The sequence below is a fragment of the Filicampus tigris genome, chromosome 11 (genome assembly GCF_054856515.1).
Source record: "Filicampus tigris isolate MCC_2025a chromosome 11, RoL_Ftig_1.0, whole genome shotgun sequence".
NCBI lineage: Eukaryota > Metazoa > Chordata > Actinopteri > Syngnathiformes > Syngnathidae > Filicampus > Filicampus tigris.
This window is the reverse complement of record NC_141227.1, coordinates 17,274,622-17,294,569: the sequence shown is the minus strand read 5'-3', so window position 1 is coordinate 17,294,569 and position 19,948 is coordinate 17,274,622. Positions and strand designations below refer to the sequence as shown.

Genomic DNA, 19,948 nt, shown 5'->3' with positions numbered 1-19,948 from the left:
CAACACTGGCCAAAGGATAGGAAAGATGGAATGGACACCAAGGCAAAGGACTTTTGCATCATTGCCGGGATTGGTGGAAGAAATGCACATTTATCTTCCATGAATTGCATTTTTTATTTGCAAAAAGATAGTAGGAATGAGCATAACAATTAATAGATTAATGGTTTGTTAATATTTCAATTGATTGTGTGGAATTGTCAATTCATTGCCTTTTGAGAAAAAATTGGTGCTACTTGCCTGCGGTAATTCAGTTTCAGTGATTCTGTCTAAAGAACAGGCCGATGTCAACCACACCGCACTATAGAAACTTATGTTACGATACTGGAAAGTAATGATATTTATGATACACATTGGAACCTCTCCTTTTGTGATTAATTGTTACAGACTAGTTTGACCAAAATAGAATCATGAACATGCATTGATTCTGGGAAATGAATGGCAGAGTTGTATTTTTTTAAAGGAAAATCCAGCAGATGCATGAAAAGAGACATTTAGGGGATAAAAATCGTGAATTAATTATTCTAAAGGGTACTGCCTCATGTGCTTAACATATACAGTATAGTATTTAAATGTAAAACACTCATTTTGTGAGATCCCATTAGCGTGATTGAGTCACCAAAATGTTTTTTTCCTATGTGAAAACAACACACAAAACCAGTTTCCAGTCAGTTTAAATGGTCCTGTTATGTTAAAACAACCAGATGAGGTGCAAAATCCCCACATGTCCGATTTTTGGGTGCCAGTTGCTTCATTCAAAGCAAACTGTGTCCTTTGGTGAAACCCTGTTTTCAAATGTTATCACTGAAATGCCACTAAAAACGGACAAAACGGGCAATTTTTGGTTTCAGTTTTGGTTTCAGTTCTTTTACTTTCAAAACATAGTTATTCATGTGGCCATAACGAAAAAGACAAAGCGTTTTCCCCTTGCCAAGTCAATTGATTGTTGTTGATGATCCGTAAGTAGGAAATGCCACTGTGGGTGAATTCCTCACACCTGTTGTAATTACGCTCTTCGATCTTCGCTGGCGTTTTACAAATGAGAAGGTGCTGCATATACACTTGGACAAGTAGCAACACAACCAGTGGTTTCTCCACCACTGCATTGTCTTTGTGCAGACACGGTGCGGATCGATGGCCTCCCTTGCTCCACAGCTCTTTGTTTTAATCTATTACTGTCACCGCTGACGGGCGGCATACACTTGAAGCTAATACCTGCGGAGACGTGGGGAGGCGAAGGCAAAGAAACATTGGGTTGCAAAATGCTGTGAATTTCCATAGATGGCAACTTTCCAAAGGAATTCAGGAATTTATGCAAACACGTGGGAAAAAAATGGAAATTTCCTAAATTCAAGAACATTCGAGTCTCTTTAAATTTAAAATAAATGCCTTTTGCATCCAAGCCGTCACTTGTTTGTTGTTTTTTTTTTTTGTTTTTTGGGATAAGATACCACACTGATTAGGCAATTAAAGTAATGTTTTAATAATTACTGTAATACCGTTGCATGGTGGTAGGGAGAACTATCTATTTTGCATTTATGGCATGTGGATGTCACAAAATGTTGGTATTTTTGCTTGAAGGGTATGGGTTACATCAAATAGAAAATTCCCATTGAAATTGACTCATTTGAAATAGTCGCAACATTCTGCAGCTTAACCTCCCATGGAAATTAACCAGACATTTTTCACACTTTGAAACTTTCATCACAGCACCTGGAGAGAAGGTGATGATAACTTATAATAGTTATAGGAATAGACAGGAAGAAATGACTGAAAAAAACACTACATCATGACCCTGTAAGACATTTCCGGATGTTCGCATTCAACCTCAAAATGTCATTTAGTCTCCTCCCAGAGCTGGATTTGTCGGCGTCTGTGCCCTTATTACTTTCCGCCCACTCCTTCCTTCCCTCCTTTGTGTCGTTTGGGTGGCTAATGTGCTGTGTGACTGGCTGGCATCCACGCTAAGTAGAATTTAAGGGTTTTGGTCATTATACATCAACTGCAAGGGCTAATGGATACAATCATCCTTGGAAAACATGCTCAAAGGAAAAAGAAGAATAGGAGCAAGACGTCATTGGCACAATGGTTTCGAGCCAATTTCTTGAAATTATGGTTCCAGCATTTTTTATGCTGACAGCTTTTGTTTCCTGATGGACACGTGGTGGAATTTATAATGAGAGACTACTTGATCCCCAGTTATGAACCGGCAACCAATGCATTCCTAGCCAAGGGCTAACCAGATTCAAGTGTCCCATCTCGTTAACTTTTCACTTGGCTCTGGAAGATGAAGTACGTCCAGGTGTGGTATACGATGGATCTGTGGTTTGTTATAACTAACAAATGGATGTAATTCACCTGCTGGTACAATGACTTGGCCAATAAACATTTATCATTTATCCGTGCTAAACAATGACATTTCTTTTTGCCAAAAGTATGTAACAATGCCAAATATCATAGTTCAGTACATACCTTCATTATATTTTTCCACATTTCAGTTCACGCTGGGGAGAGTAAAGCAGTGTTTCCCAACCTTTACTGTGCCAAGGGACATTGTATTGTATTGCATTAAAACTCACAGTAAACCACAAAACAAATGTCAAATAGGATGTTCCTTACCCAAAAAGTCAGAATCCAAATACAGTACATGTACTTAAAAAATGATTTCACCATGATGGTGTGGGAAACGTGTAGCTATCAGGTAAATCCTAAAAGTAATAAGTAATTCCTCAGACTGAACACACTCCCAAAACTGAGTCAAAATAAACAAGTTCGGTATCAAATAAAGCTCATATTTTCCAGGTAACTTTGCGGTAATCATCAGTATGGATGGTGCTGAGTAGGAGTAAATGAAATTGAAAGTCATTATCAGTGAAATATTGCATTTCCACCTGATAGAACATTTCATATTCACAGCGAATATCCTCTTTAGACTTGGCACTTGCAAGCAGACATTTGTACAATTGCTTTCTTGGGCCAGGATGGATGCTAATGAAAACAAAGCAAGAGCGCAGCAAAGTTAGAGAACCTATAATCGAAGCATGCAGGGACAATCTCCAAATGAGCTGCTTGGGCGTGATCTAAATCCTCTGAACTGTTTTCGACTACCAGAGAATAAACCGTAATCCTTAGTTAAATGCTACTAAACCATCTTAATTGTCACACTTTGTGATGTGGTGGTAGGCAAAACCAAATTCAACGTCACAGGTTGTCCCAAAGTAAACTAAAGTCTTCCAAGCAAGCAGAAGGCAAAACCTATGAAGAATGAACAAAGAAGAGCAACTGACAGAACATGAACTATCAGTTGAGAACTAATTAACAAAACAGGACTGCTGTTTGAAACATGTAGGGAAGAAGGAGTCGCGAACAAAGACGGACAACAAAGCTATAAAGGAAGAACAAACAAGGATTAGGACCAAAGAACACTAAGATTCAACAAATTGAACATACACAGATGCTAATCAACACAATGAAACTGGAGTTTGAGACACTGGGTTAGGTAATTGAAAGTGGATCAAAGGTAAACAAAAAAAATGAGAACCTAAGAAACACAGAACTAAGCATTAAAACAAGAAGAATAGGAAACACAAGGATAGGCAAAGAATGATCCATAAATAGAAACAAATACCTGTTAATGAAGATAAATAAGGATGAGAGTCATAGAATAGCATGAGCTAAAGAAATACTAAAACAAAACAAAAAAATACACAGAGCTGATCAAGATTTGAGTTTGGTCGGATTATGACTGTTAATGAACCAAAATGAAAGCTCTAATAATGGAAAAAGAGCTACTTGAGCCGCGTCAGTAAAACTTCACAAAGTATTGGACCAAAGAAGAATTTGAATAGAAATATAGCTCAAAAACAGAGCTATCAAAAAGACAGAGATCGTCAAGAGGTTGGACATACAGGGCTACATAAGAACTGTGAACTATTATTATTTTTATAAAAAGCAAATATAGAACACATCAGGATGAGGTCCAGAGAACGACATGATAAAAAAGACAAAAACAGAAGGAGTCACAATCAGAAAAACAAGACTCTAACAGACACAATGATCTATGAAATCAGAAAAATAACAAACAAGGATTAGGATCCACCGACAATCACAATCCAAAAGATAGAACTGAAAAGATCAAAGACAATCAATCATTGAATCAAGTATATATGGAGACACTAGTAGGTAAGGGTTGGTACAGAATTAGAAGCAAAGACACATTAATAAAGATTAAACATATGAGATCAAAGAAGACGCGATTCCAAAAGACAGAGAACCGGCCAATAAATCGGGCAAACTACTAGGGTATGGTAGATGTGCGCAATGATTGAGAAACACAGAAGTATGAAATTAAAACAAATAAAAATGAGGACGAGAAAGAAAACAAGTCTTGCGTTGGAGACAGCATGTAAGGTAAGAATAGTAACAAGGATTTAAAAAAAACAAACAAACAAGGATTCAAAACAAATGCCTTCATCTAATCACGCCAATGCAAGCAAGGATTAGGACAGACCAAAGAACAACATGATCCAGAAGATGAATTAAAAAAAGACAAACTACAGACACTCTCCTCAAAATTAGTCAAAAGAACATTGAATTTGAAGACAGTAGGGATAAGAACTGTGAACAACAAATGTATGTGAAGAACAAAGAAGGACAGCAAATGAAACGAGCCTCAGTTCAGCCAGGAACTAATTGGCCGGCGCTAACAAAGCTACATGAAACCTATAACCAGGCATGCGGGACTTCTGCAGTTTCTCCAGTCAGATTCACATTCACGTTTACCACACTACAGTCCCTAATGGCTTTGGATGAACCTTTGGTTCCTATCTAACCGGCACTCTTTGCATCCTACATACTTGTCTGCCATTTACCGCTACCGAATAATGGCACCCTTATACTTTAGTTCATTCATGATGGTAAAAAATGGCTGTAAAACAGGAAGAGTAGAGAGTACTTAACCAGCTTTCAATTAAACTGATAAAACAAGCTCAGTGTAGCACTAATGGATTCAGCCTCTCGCATCCATATGTGATGCTTCAAAGCGTCATAATTGAATGAAGTATAATTAAAGCGAGGGACTACTCAGGTAAATTCGCTCAATTTTCATGCCTGTTTGAGCATTGAATGACAATTCCTTATCCGGTCTATTGTTGACTTTACTTTGGATTGAACAGCACTTTGGACGACATGAAGCAGATCAAGGAATCTGCTCTTTTTGAGATGGTAGAAAGTGAAAAATGTTTGAGCGCAAGCAGTGAGCGTATGCTCTGACAGTCTGTGGAACGCTCATGCAAAAGGGCGCAGGGGTGTGGGCGCTGGGTTTGGGGATTAATTTGCTGGAAGCTGAAACTGTTCTACATCACCCCGTTTTGACAGTTGGAGGTCACTCAAGGGCATGACAGCTCTTGCCCGAGAGTGAGTGTCAGACACTCATCTCTGACTATGCAGCCAAACTGTAAATTTGAGTATGTGATGTATTGTCCCAACAAGCCTATTTCATTGGAGTCATTAAATGGGTAAATAGCATCATTGGATTTCTATTGTATTTTGATTGAAGAGACGCAGATTACTGCTATTGCTCAGTTTTTATTGTATATATGTACTCTATATATATTTTTCATTTTCTGATAATGAGACTGAGCATTGTAAGGATAACTAATTTAATAGTGGTCTTTCACACAACTTTGCATATAAATCTTTAGCATTCATTTGGCCATTATCATTCTGATTTGCCATCTTACAGAGCGGTCGTTGTAGTTTGTATGTTTTTGTTTTGTTTGTTTGGCTACACGAGAGATATAACAACACACAGAGGTGTATATTCTTTATCCCCTGCGTAGAACCACTAATATTTCTGCGGCTTACCGAGCAATTGGGACTGGCTCCATCATGTGCAGTATATCAGTGAGTCTATTATCCTGCCCCCAGGAGCCCACCAGTGTCCATTGAATTGAAGCAAAGCATGCGGCAAAAACAGTTTCAATTTTCAGACTATTTAATGTGATGCGAAGTATAATATTATATTGTGCTTTTTGTTGTGCGCGTATAGTATTATAATAGTGAAGTCAATGGGCTTTTACCATCTTGGAGGGTACAACTGTGGGGGGGTTCAGTATCTTGCTCAAGGACACTTCCACAGCCACTTAAGCCATGTTGCCCTCAAGGCCAAGGAAATAATGTTAAATCAATTCTCTTGGATCCAATGGAAAAAATGGAGGCAGTGGTATAATTTTGCTGGTGACAAATGTTTAAGCCTTGGGGGAAGTCTCTTCTGAGTACTCTTGTTTTAATTCATTTTGCAGCGTAGCGCTTTGTGCTTTATTTAGACTGCATTATGTGTGTAAGTGTTTGCTTCCCCTGGTTAAATCGTGCAGGACAAGCCATTAAACGGCAAACTAAAGCCTCCTCGGCGGAATGGCAAGCGAGATTTTTACGAATGGAAAAACCAAAGAGATTCTACTACTACTTGCAGTGAAGCACACACACAAACAGGCAATGCAAACAGTCTAATGTGCGCTGTTAAAACTGACTGGCTTGTGGTTGTCTGCATTTAAATGTTTTCAGTTTTTTGAGGTGCCATTGGGCCTTATGGGATGAGTCAGTCAGTGTTTGATGTAAACAAGAGTTGTCATAAGATGTCAGAAATGTTCGTTATGCACAGTTTAACCTCAAAACCGGCCAGCTTTAAAACGTTTTACAATTTGGAGCCTGATAATGAATTTTAGAGATTCTGCTTTGCTTAAATTGGGGCTTTTTTTAATGAGTAAGTCGTCCTTAAGTCTCCTTATCACATCTATTTTTTGTGACAGGTGTAAGGGGGATGCCAACACCATATTTTATGCACTTGCAGAGCATCACTACTAAAATGCACGGGCCACTCGTATGCTTTCGTAACAGCGCGCTGTTCTGGGGAGGGCTTTTTCACAAGATTTTGTTCGCTGTCTGTGGCAATCTGCTCACGCCGAGCCTCGGGAGCGTCGGCGAGGTCAACAAGCCACGCTGATGTTGGATGATGTACAAATTTGTCCCGTGGGCGATGAGGTCGGCACTCTGACGGGCTGTTCTTTCCTGCACTGGCAAATGTACCTAATTGAGAGTCGTCAAAACAATGCCGCATTTTGCCCTGTGGCTTATTAAAGTGAATATCAAAAGCCAAGAACAAGTCCTCAATCAATGTGCATACGTTGGACAGAAAAGTACTGGAACATGTGGCCATTCGTTTAAGCATACCATTATGGAGCTTGGGAACATATATATGTACTACTGTAATTGCCGAAAAATGTCAGATGGGTGTAGTCATATTGTACTGTATTAAAAGAGGTCAAATGAAGAAGTCAAATGTTAATTTTTGCATAGAATGCCTCATCAGGGTAGCCACGGATCTGTGAAAAGTTACGAAAATGTTCATTTTAGGCCATAATCATCCTTTGGCAGAATAAGTTTCATGTTGCCGTATATTTAGATAAACTAGAATTATACGTTGCATTTCACTGGCTTCGGCCAAAACCTCCCATGTCGCATTTTGGTAAATGTCACATTTTTTTTTTAATTCAAAAGATGTTTTCTGATCAGCAGATCCTTAAAAAACGGATTCCTGGCCTTAATCGTTATCAAAAATGTAAATTCTTTAACATATCATTTAAAAGCGTAAATAATTCCACATTAAGTCCTCAAGTAGAGAAAGATTAATTTTGTTGCATTTAGATAAGGTAGAATTAGGTAGTTTGCATTAATAAATGCTACCTGCAAAAAGCAATCTACATTGTGTATTTTATTTTTGAAAAATAGCTCAAAATGTTTTCAATGAATATGGTATAATAATGCGCCTGTGTCTTAGCTCCGTCACCTTTAATAAAGAGGAGGTCTTAAATTTTGACCAAGTGGGCTAAATTTGACATCCTTAAGCCTGCATTATAACTTAACTTCATATTCAACTTTCGTGCGACTGTGCTTTCAAGCTCTGCAAAGCCACCTGTGTCAATATGAGACAATTCGAGTAACAGTGTGAGATAGACACGCTCCTGCACTGCAATGTTACTTCAACATGACCTATTTTTGTTATGCCTAATTTGTTGAAGCTCGCACCCTGCTCGTGGTAACCCAAGCTATCTTGAGTTTTACGGATGGTCTTTCCTGTTTTTAAAAAATCAAGTTAGCTGATGTGTAATAGCACCAAGACTTCAAAGGCTTCTTTTTGTACCTTTTCATAATGTTTGTAAAGGTACTGGTACAAAGTGATCCGCTACTTCTGACTTGAACTGAAAACGATGACAAAAAATGTGTTTAGGGTTGCACCACCGGATAAAGCGCGAACGGGTTAGGTTTTTGTTGATTTCCTTCTAAATAATCCATGTGAATTTTATTTGGTTTAGCTTTGTAATTTAGCTAAACATAATAGCTAAACTTCTAGCTAGTGTCAACTAGGGCTGCCAACTGTCCCGTATTAGCCGGGACGTCCCGTATATTGGGCTAATTTAGTTTGTAAATGTCCCGTATATTGACTACCAACTCTTGCAAATACAGAAAACTGCAATCTACCGATCCTGTAATATAAGATGCTTTTAGTAAAGCTTTGGATGGCGATCGATTGTCAATAACGACGGACACGGGTGGGTTGGCAGCTCAATGTGTTTTACTTGTAGACTTGCTCGAACATACATTACTGGTCTTAAACAGTGATAGCACATTACAGCGCTCCTACTGGAGACTCTCGGTACTACACATGACAGATCATAGATCAGATAAAGCGTCAATCACTCCACTTGTCATGTAAGGACTTCTCTCTGGCTGCGCAAAAGGACAGATGACTGCTCGAGTCAGTCAAAAGCAGCCAAAAGTATCCATGGAAAAAATAAATTTGGTCAGTCACACCCCTCTTTTACATTTCAGATTTCTTACACCCGTTTTTTGTTGAAAAGAGCCAAATTGGTTTCATATGAGGTGTCATATCGTCGCTGTCCTGTGAAAAACACTGTCCATTTTTTTTCCATCTTTTCTTATTTTTACGTGAATGCGGAAACCACATTCACGTGAAAATTTGAAAAAAATCCCAAATTCATACATCATGCTCACACCACCGTGGCACCGTGCACCTGTCCCTTATTTAGGAGTGAGAAAGTTGGCATTCCATCTCCCTTGAAAGCAAATTAGCTTATGTAACATCTTTTCGACTGACACTTCTCACAGTCAACCTACTGCGGTAGAGAAAAAGGCTAAAATCGTCAGTTAAGCCATTTAGCTGTTTTCTTTAGGGCTCTACCTTTTTCAAATGACAATTAAAGGACTTGTTTACCAGTGGTGCCAGCAGAGACAGTTGTCTTTCGTGAAGTATGACGTCATGAGTTAGGGATTTCAAAGGCTTCTTTTCATCTCTACTGCATTTTTTTTTTTTTCATTGAAAATCTGCGAGGCGAAGGCGTGATAATGTCAGAACTAGACAATGGCGGTGAAAGCCATTACCGAAGACGAAGCTCTGATTCACGTCGGACGCAATCTATCAACAGTTGAGCGAACACCCTACATTATTCATGGGCGCGGTGCAATCTAACGTCTGGTCGCAGTCACCGTGTAAAATAGCTTAGTTACGTCCGGACAGATTGGCGGAAACATCCGCCTCGTAGCCTAAAGTGCATGGAGTTTTATGAAAAAGTGTCAAACTATATCAGCCCTACCCAGGGAAGCTTAGTGACAGTGCAGTGACAGTCTTTGTTTCATGGCTGCCCCCCAGCCAGAGAGCGTCATAGACTAGGTGACATCATCGCCCCATCATAAGGTTACTTTAGGCCGCCGTTGCATAAGACGCTTTTAGGAAATCAACCTTTTTTGTCGACCATTTTGGAAAACTGCACAAACTACAAAAAAATGCTACACGTGTAAACCAACATCTGGTTTTGACATAAGAACAATACAATGGCACCTTGACTTATGAGTTGATTTCATTCCGTGACCATGCTTGTAACTCAAAACACTCATATCTCAAATCAACATGCCCCAATGAAATGAATGGAAATTGTATTATCGCATTATCGGCGGTTATCGCATAGTGACAGACTGGCCAGCAATTTCATGGACACATTCGAAATGTTATGATTATGACAATAGAATATGCATACCGGTAATAAATATAAATATCAAACAACTAGTTTTGGACAATAGAGACATGTATTTTTTTTTCCTTAACATCTTTCCACCATTTATTACACTATTGATAACGACCCAGTGAGCCGCTAAGCAATGCTAGCCAGAATTTAATTTTATGATTGCCAAACTTTGTTTTCTTAGTTTGTCAGTCAGCTAGCTGCCAACTAATGCAAGCGGACTTTAAGAAACCTATCCCTGACCCCTTTTGTATGACACATACAAACAGATTGAACTTGTGTTTTAAACAAGAATTCAATCAATAATTTAGATGGTGCACAGGGATGGAAGCCACTTACTGTCCTTTTGGTCAGCTTAATTCAATCACTCTGAATAAACGGAGTGACGGTAGCAATACATGAGTGGCAAATGCGAATTGTACAACGAGTACTTCTGCCCGCATACAGTAAATGACACATGGAAAATGTGTTGTTGCATGTTGACATTTGGTTCGTCAGCATGCAGATGGTTGGAGATTAATAATGTGTTTATGTGGATGGAAACATGCAGGTGTTGTGGTGTCGTCAGCATGGAATGGTCGGGAGCACATCACCTGATGATCTTTGCAATAACATTTCAGTTCTGTATCGTTCAATAGAAATTATTGTTGTACTTGTTGATACAGCTTGTTCCAGAATTAGAGGACACCAATATATATATCTTTTTTTAAAACTGACCATTTATGTTTTTTTATGTCAGGCTAACAATATTTGAAACAACATCAAACCCCTCACTACACAAAAAATAATGAGGGAGGGATGTCTTTTCAGGTCTTTAGTAAAAAGCTGTCCGGTCCCCTCAGTGGCTCTGCTGTTGATCCGTCTTGGCATTTGCCCGCAGGCGTGTACGATGCCAGCTGTCACTGACAAACCAGGACCCTTCAGCGACCATGCGCAGGCTACCCAAGACTCGGCTCCTTCCCGGTGCCGTTCTTTCTACGAGGTCACCTTACTTTCCTTATTCATGTTGATAATGCAGTGTCACATTCACTATTGTCGTCTTATTGTGAGAAACGGTACAATTGGTTATTGATTAATCCCATTATAAGATCCAAACAGCTTTTGTTGTGGTTAGCCTGAAAATAATCTTTTATTACCGTGTTCTCAAAGGGTGACCTATAGCTCATACATCATCCCCACAGTCTCCAGGGACAAACTGATCTTTTGTATTTTTTATCTTTTTTTGGGGGTGGGGTAAGGGGTTCAGGGGGGAATCAGCTGCTCCACGGTACAAAAGCAAGCCGTGTGGTCCCCCGGCAGACTGCTTATGATGCAACTGTTGCTTTAAAGCGGAAACCACTCCGGCATGTACTCTTTTAACAAGTCATTAGCGCCTTATGGCTGATGCCAACAAAATTTAAATATGATAAAATGTCTAGAGCCGTTTCCATAAAATGCAATATCGGCAAATGTGAAAAGCACTACGGAAAATACAAACGCTTGGAATCCGAAGGTAGGAGTACAACATTGTTCGAATTCAAAACAGCCATGCAGTGATACTATGACATGCGAGTTGAATTTCAATGTACTTTGGCAAAAGCTGTGTTCTAAATACAGGGGGATCACACACCCATGACTTGGGAGCCACGTGGGTGAAGAATTGCCATTTTCAAGCAACAGCGTCCATCTTGAAGCCAAAAGCTAAACAGAGTTGCCTGTCATGATGTTGGATGCACACATTTAGAAGCAGCTACTCTTATAACCAATTTTCTCCTAGGACATAGATTCGGGGTTGTCCATCCCACAGCATTGGGGGCAGTGGGTGAATTTGCATAAGACAGGACAGTCCCCCTAAAATTGTCTGATTTCAACAGGGCGGTTTAGATGACAAAAAGTGTGCTGTAATTATTCATCCTTGGTGTTATTGTGAGCAAAGCATGTCGTAGAACAGTGTTTTTTTTTTTTCAATATACCATCATAAACAATCTAAAAACGTCAGCAATCACGTCCACAAGCAAAATTCCTGGCAGCGGAGATGAGAAGACCTCCTGTTGGGCCATCTGCCTGGAGCAAGGAACTCGTAACGACCATTAACGGGAGGCTGACAAGTGAGGGAAAGACGAGGAGAGACATATACGCAAATAGATAGTCCTCACATCTACTTCTCTGTCATTGCCTTCCTGCATATCTGATGTCTTTCTGTAGGGCCTTCGCCGCAGTTGTTTGTCTACCACTCGGCTGTAGTGTGTGCGTATGAAATGATTGCGTAATGAGAGCAGCAGCGTGGGGAGGGGGGTATGGTGGGTGAAAAAGGACTCAAGGATTAAGCGGTAGATGCACGCATGGAGAATGGGGCTTGTGCTTTTATGGTGGGGGAAAAAAAAAAAAGCACAGAGGCTGAAGATGGCCAATGCCGCCATCAATCAATTTGTCCCACTGTGCCGTCACAGCTTTCCAATTCAGCCGATCATGGAAAAGAAACATTCATTTGTTTAGCGCTTCTGTGTTACACGTGAAAGAGCTAGTTCAGGAACTAGACGCATTCTCGTACCGCCGCTGACCTATTATTTGATCGCTATCAATTTTTTGCAGTCTTATTTTAATCTGCACAGAGTGTTAACGGTATTTTTTTTCTTTCCTTTCTTCTCTTTTTTTTTTTAATTTATTATTTTATTTTCACACTGTTGTTATTGTGTCTTGCGTAACTTTCAATGTTTTTAGGGTAGTATTGTTTTATAGGATTTACGGTACTTTTTTTTAACACTTTTCACCTTTTGGTTTGTCGTATTTTAACTCGTGGAGGATTTTTTTTTAAACGCTAGGCAGATTCTAACCTTAATTTTTTTTTAAATTACAGTTAATAAATGGGGTTATATGGGAGTAGTTCATGCATTATATATATTTTATAGGTAATCAGCCGATTAATCGGTAAGCAGTATCTTTTTATGCCAAAAATTGGCATCAGCCTCACCCCCCCCTAAAAAAAAAGAATTTGAAAACATTTTGGAAAAACATTCGAGCATAAGCAAACCCGCGAGAATGCGGGGGTTCATTGTGCACCCATGCAGGCAGTTATCATCTCCCTCATGCAACTGCTCCCACCGCTGGGATAACTGCATTTCTTCTTTGAGACAAGATGCGCTTATACATTAGTATCTCTCCCATCTGATGTTATCGTGACCTTGAATTTCCCCTCACTAATTTCCCGTTGTCACCTGGCATCCTTGTGTTTGTGTAAGCCTTTGATTGTTGGACAAATAGTCAGCGTGTTCCTATGTTAGTGTGTGTGACTTTTAAACGTAGTGAGAAAGAAAAGGGAAATGCGTAAAAAGAAAGCGTGGAGGCGAGGTGACAAGGTGATCTGGTCCAGTCAGCATCATGGCAACGGTTGCCGTGACAGCGGAGGAGACGGAAAAGGGGATCCCTCAATAGAAGTGCAGTTAAAGCCTCTTTGTGGTTATCGTTTAGCTTCTCCCCGCAGGGGCAGCCAAACCCCTCAGAGGGAAGGCAAGATTGTCGCAGTCTTCCACCACCCTCCCGATTCGTCTCTAGAGAGCCCCCAACCCCCCCCCTCGATAATGGGTTGTTGCCAAGGTCACCGCTGTTGTCATCCAATCCCGATACTTGCGTGCAAACCGGGCTTCCGGCATCGCGGTAATTTGACCCTGACATTGTTGGTTGCAGCCCGGCTCACAGCGTTAATTGCGCAGTCTCCAGTGATGCCAAAGTCAAGTCCCGAATTGAAATTGGCCATTAGCGCTCGTCGGGGTGCCGGAGGTGAGACCAGGCTCCGCAAACATGACAACTTAGAGCGCATGCGGGCTTGTGCGCTTTTTACATCGGATGCTATTGAATTATTAGCGTGGTGAGGAAATGTTTGGGGGAGGCGGTCTGTTTTGCATTTCTGTGTCAACATCAACACGTTCGACAGCGTTGGCGCATTTTATTAACAAAGGTCATTATCGGACATACAGCCGCAGGACCTCACTGACTGCGACAAAAATGCCAAGCAAGCTGATGCATACGAATAATTGCGCTCACTTTGAGTTGCTACTGAACAATGTTGGCTTCACATGGAAAACGTCCTTATTATTGTCACGGTTCATTTGCAAGTGTTTGAGAAAGTATGAAATTTGATTTTATGGCATATGTCTGCAAAGGAATGGGGGGAAAAATGTATGTTTTCAAAAATATTTTAAAAAGTGAATGCCAATGACAAGGTCACGACTAAAAAGATTTTTTTAAAGTATTGCGTACATTTGATTTGGTGAGTGTTGTAGAAACTAAATGCTCAAAGCGCGGCATCCACTCCATGTGGTTGCCATGGTGATTGTTAGCTAAAGTTTAGTGTTTTCCATTGTGATGATGATATGCATTGAAAAGAAAAAATCCACAAAGAAAATGGAAAGTGCTCACGTTCGTGGCTGCGGAAAAGAGATCAATTTTGGCCATTATTTCCAACAATTGCTCATTTTTTGTTTGAGATGACCAAATCAGTGGTGCTCTCGATTTGACTGTTTACGCCTTGTCTGATTGTAGCTTCAGTTGTGTGTTCAATTCAACCAAGACCTTGTTGGACATAGGCCAATAATCCCTGAAGGTTTGAAGATAATTACTTGCGAATTACATCCGGCAGAGCGCTAACAAAAATCCTTAATGGATGCAGTGGACTGGGAGCTAATCCTGTGCTGTTTCTTCTTCTGCGAATCATAGCCTCGTCGACAGCGTTTTTCTCCAACTGGCTAAAAATAGTCAGCTGCTTTGTCAACTGTCCAAATGCTAATCCATTCGTCTTTGTAGTACCAGTCAAGATGGAAAAGTCTTGACTTCATCTTGAAGTGTATCAAAATGTGACATCCGACCAGTAATTGATTGACACCATGAACAGTATGGCAGTGGAAGATGAACTCAAAGATGATTGTGGTATGTAAATTGGATTACCAAATGTATATGTCCAAAAATGAGACGTTAGCCTGGAGTTATATTTTGGGGGGCTTTTTTTGGTGAGGAGTGTTATCTGAAGTCAGACTTGCATATAAAGCATTAAAACCCCGCCACTAAGTCAAGCTAGATAGAGATTCAAACCCAGAACCTCAAACTTGTGAGGCAGACATGCTAACCAATGGACACTGAGCTGCCACATTTTCATCAATTTCCAAGTCTTTCACTGGGTTTTTTATTTCAATTTTTATTTTTTGTTCCAAAGCGGACAGGTGGTTACCCTTTCTACCAAATGTATCATCTCCTCGTATCACGTACACACACAAACACGCACGGCAGCCTGTAGGGCTTTGGCGATTTTGCTGAAGGTGCAGAAAAAGAATCAAAGAGCCGCGTCAATCCGCCGTGCTTACATTCACGAGCAACGGTAAACACAAGCCAGATGAAGCCGGCCAGCTAGCGACTGTGGCTATTTTTAATGCCGTGTGAATGAAAGGTAGAATGGAGACAAACAGGAAAAGGATGACGGGTAAGGTCAAGAGAGACAAGAGAGGCAGATGCAAAAGCCGGTGTGAGTGTGTCGGTGATTGCAAAATTGAGGTATCAAGCCCGTGGTTTTACCATTTGGCGCGTATTCAGTATACCAAATTAACACTTAACCATCAAATGACTCTTTCCCTGTCAAGCTCGTATGATTGCATTCAAAAGGCTGGAGAGCAGCAGCTTATATAAAAGTGTCACATACGCAGAGAATAATAGATGGGTCCAAAGCAATGGATGTCTCTTTGCGTTTGCTTTTCGGACATGAATCACCGCTCCGAGCGAGAAATTTGTCTGCAGGAATAAAATAAGAAGCAAGCGGTAGCCGGCCCAAAAAGTGGCAAACGCGAGATAACCATCGGCCTTGCTCTGCCTGCGCATAAAAGCGGCAAAAGGGTTTTATGAAGGCAAAATGCAAATGTAAGCGATCGTAATCGGCAGATTCTTCTGGTGATAATGGCCTCAGGCAGGGTGGCCAGTAGGTGAGATGCTTTCTGTGCAAATCTGAACTCTCTGAACTCCGAACTTCAGCTCATCTCTCTCTTGCACCAATCAATCGATGGGTTTTGTAAACATTCCCACTTCCAAGCTAGTTTGGTTTATTTCACACTAACTGAAAGTAACTGGCGAGCAAAAGGCCTTGTGTGAACCTCACTCCCGGGCTCTTAGCCTAGCGGTTAGCACACTCGTGATTACCACCATTACCAAAACTTTCTAAACTGAGGACGGGTTCTATCAGTCAACGGTTTTGGTTGAAGTTCGGATCACTTTCTGCTAAATGGAATTGTGCCAACTTCCAACTGGTATATTTGATTTGGTCTGATTATATTCATCAGTTTGCTTCATATCTGAAGGGTCTGAATTTGTAGAAAGCCATTCCGGAAAAATGCTGAGTAATTGCTTGGAGGTTGTCAGACCGTTGACGGTAACCACTATATGCAAACTTATTTTGGGAGTCTCTTTCACTTTTGCAAATGAGGAGGAAAAAGTTGTGATCTTGGACAAGCGTGACATATTAGCTCAGCCGGACAGCTACAAATGAGCAAGTAGACTGGCTGGTCCCTTCAAAGTAACACAAACATTCCTGGCAGCTCCACTAAAGGTTGTTGGCCATGTGTCGTTAACGTGACACGGCCAGTTGCCCGAAGGCTGATTTACCTGGCCAAGAAGCAGTCCACTAGTTGGCAGTTCGCTATGTCCGGCTTCTGCCAAGCAGCATGCCGCCGTCCAACAAAAGAGCATTGTTTCCAGGGAAACTGTATTTTTTTTTCTCAAGGAGGAAGTCAAAATGACCATTACAAATGCAGAATTCACAAAGGCGGGAGGTTGCCGCTGTTCTGGAACTTTCGAGCAGACTTTAGCATCATGTTTCATGTTTGCTTTTTTAAGTTTCGTACTGTAAAAACTGAAATCCAACCCATGGGTAAATACCTAAAACCAAAGCAAAAGGTGATCGTTCTTTGCCCGTGTCACTTTTTTGGGTCGGTTTTTGCAGTTACAGTTCTCCATCAGCAGTGCAATATTTATTTTTAACCACCATTTATGCCTGCTTTGTATTGACGCACATCAATATACATATTCTATAAGCGTACTGTAAATATCGTTATGCAGATGTCTTATTTTCAGCATGAGTCCACCCACATCAGAACGAGGCCATAAAACAAAGAACGTTCCTGACGAACGCGAGTGAGATGATTCAAGCCCTGTTTTTTTTTTTTTTTTGCCACACGACAAACAAAAGGCGTACCCGCGGTGCCCCGTTATGTAAGCGCTGTTTTTGTTGCGCTCCCTAAATTGCGATGTGTAGGATTAAACACCACAACCACACGCTTATCATCAGATTTGTCCTGTGACTAAGCATGCAACGCTAAGCCCTCTGCCAGGGAATGTTGGGTCCTGCTGAGTGTGAGATACTCAAGAGTGTTTGTACACAAGATTTAACGCTGAATGACCATTGAATTATTCATCTGGTCACTCATCTTATTATTGTAGAGTAAGCTATCCGCGGCCTTAATGATTTTCACTGATGCTTTCCTGACCTGAAGATGCAACGAAGCGTCCTACCTGTCAGCGACCATTTAAGGCCCGCTGTCACTTGTTTGGCAGTTTTGTCTACACAGCGGAGGAGGTTAGACTCAAGGTGAACATTAATTATTGATCGTAACATTACATAGCATGAGCCTACTGCATTTTGGATTACTTTAGCCACAATTCATTTCGGACTTTTTGAGACTTCTCAGTTTGTTAAGTCAAATTCCTCACTCCTGTTGGAGTTCACGGAAATCAAGAGTCTGCATTAAAGGAGTTCATGATGCTGGACGGTTCAGGAAATGGGATACAAGATAATCATAAGGACAAGGAGACTTCAGAGCAGGGGGTAAAGCTTCTGACATGAGGAAGCAGTTGCCATGAAAAAAAAGCAGACATGAGAACTGAAAAAAGACTAAAGGACTAAAAGTTGACTACTAGTCGAGTAGCTGGCATGTCTCTGGAATGACATTTATAGCTTGAGGTTGATTAATCACAAATCAAATCGCGTGACAACAACACAGAGGCCTCGCTGAAAGACAGTTTTGTGGATTCACACATTTCAAGGTTTATGCAACCAAGGATTGACTGAACAAGCATCAATTAGTCAATCATTACGTTAGCGTCGAATATAAAAAAAATCAAGAGCAGTTGGTGCCGCCAAGCATTTAATTATCTTAATACCATGTGAACACTGCTTATTTAACCTGTATCCCGGTCATCGAATAAAAATCTGGGCAAGCAGGATATTTTAAGTTCCTGTTGGCCTTCTTTGAAAGAAACTCCACCAGATCAAGTCCCAGACCCACCTAGGGAGCTGCACCTCAAGCTACGGTTGCAGTCGGTTCAACCAAAAAGCAAGAAGTACCCATCAAGGAGAAATGTCTCCCGTATGTTTGTAGGTCACCATAGGACATGTTAACACGAGGCGTGTCAGATTAAAATTTAAGACTTCTTTTAGTGAAAAGCTTTACCGACCATAAGGTAAAGCGAATAAAGACAGCAGTTGAAAAAGACGGATGATCCGTTTGCCCCTGCATCCTTTTTTTTATTTGTGCGCTCCTGAGGCAGAGCGGCGGAAGCGAGGAAGGCATTAGCGAGTCGCTTTGTCGGCTCCCGTGCCAGCTACTTAAACATGAGACCAGCAAATCCCCCTTTCATAAATAACGGCTCAGATAACTGCTATTGTTGGCTTGTTAGACCTCAACGGCGAGCGCCCAGACCAACGAGTCGACTGACTGCAGGAGCACTTAGTGAGTAGCAGCGCTTCTGGACAAACCGACAAGAGATAATGTTGGAGGATTGTGGTTATCAGTGAAGCCGCTTGCAGAAGCACAGTAGTCAATCCATTGATTAAAAGCAACATGCAGCTTCGGGCCATAGATTCAAAAATATGTTGATGACACACTGGTTTGTGATGAACAGAATAGCATCTCTGTCGTTACCATGGCGACAGCAATTATCTACTTCAGTGGTCCGTAATATTGCCAGATCTGACCAGGAGCTTCCTGTGTCGTCTGTTGGTACCACATTGATGTTGAATACATTATTGGCTTTTCACATGATAACATTGTCAATGTAGGGATTGCAAATCATCTCAAAATGACTTTTTGTCTGCTTACCATGCCAGTCAAATGCAAAAAACAGTTTAAATCCTTAAAGAAGAAGTCAACGCAAACATTTTTTTTTACAAGAATATGTTCTATGCAAGCCCACTAGTTGATTCTGATAAATATTGCGTTTGTACAATAAGTGTTAATCCACTTGTTTTTAGCCATCTGTGGGGGCGGCCATTTTGTCTTCTGTCGACTGAAAATGACATCACAACTGCTCACAACGACCAATCACGGCTCAGATTCAGAGAACAGGTCAGCCGTGATTGGTCGTTGTGAGCAGTTGTGATGTCATTTTCAGTCGACGGAAGACAAAATGGCTGCCCAAAGAGATGGCTAAAAACGAGTGCATTTTGCTGCTTAATTTATATTCCACAAACGCAAAATTAATCAGAATGCCGCGTTTCAACGAGTGGCCCTGCTGGGAACATATTCTTGAAAAAAAAATGTTTGGGTTGACTTCCGTTTTAAAAAAGACAAATAAATAGGGGGAAGGGAGGGGGCTTGGGCCCGGGCAGCCTCCTGAGGGGGTCATCCAGAGCCCCCCTCGCCCATTTTTCTTGGTCCGAGACAAACGGTGTGGGAAAAAAAAAAAAAACAAGTGTTAGTAAACGCAACCGAACTTGTTTTATTGTTGTCCTTTGCTGTCACATCACATGTGAGGAGTAATCCAAGAATAGATAAGAACAAAAAGACGAATCTGATAAGAAAAGCATTTCTGGGTTAGAAATGTGATGTTTTTTCACAGCCTGC

General features: G+C 40.8%; 1 protein-coding gene across 3 annotated transcripts in view; it reads left to right on the top strand.

Annotated features, from left to right (window-relative positions):
- The window catches only part of slc8a1b (solute carrier family 8 member 1b), a 163,820-nt gene that overhangs the window by 24,875 nt on the left and 118,997 nt on the right, over positions 1-19,948 (top strand). The window contains exon 1 of one of the 3 annotated variants that reach the window (XM_086045223.1): positions 10,990-11,076. The exons of the other annotated variants lie outside the window; for them this stretch is intronic. The gene's annotated coding sequence lies outside the window, so the exon portion shown is untranslated. Of the gene's footprint in view, positions 1-10,989; positions 11,077-19,948 lie in introns of those variants that run through there. 3 annotated transcript variants of the gene reach the window in all.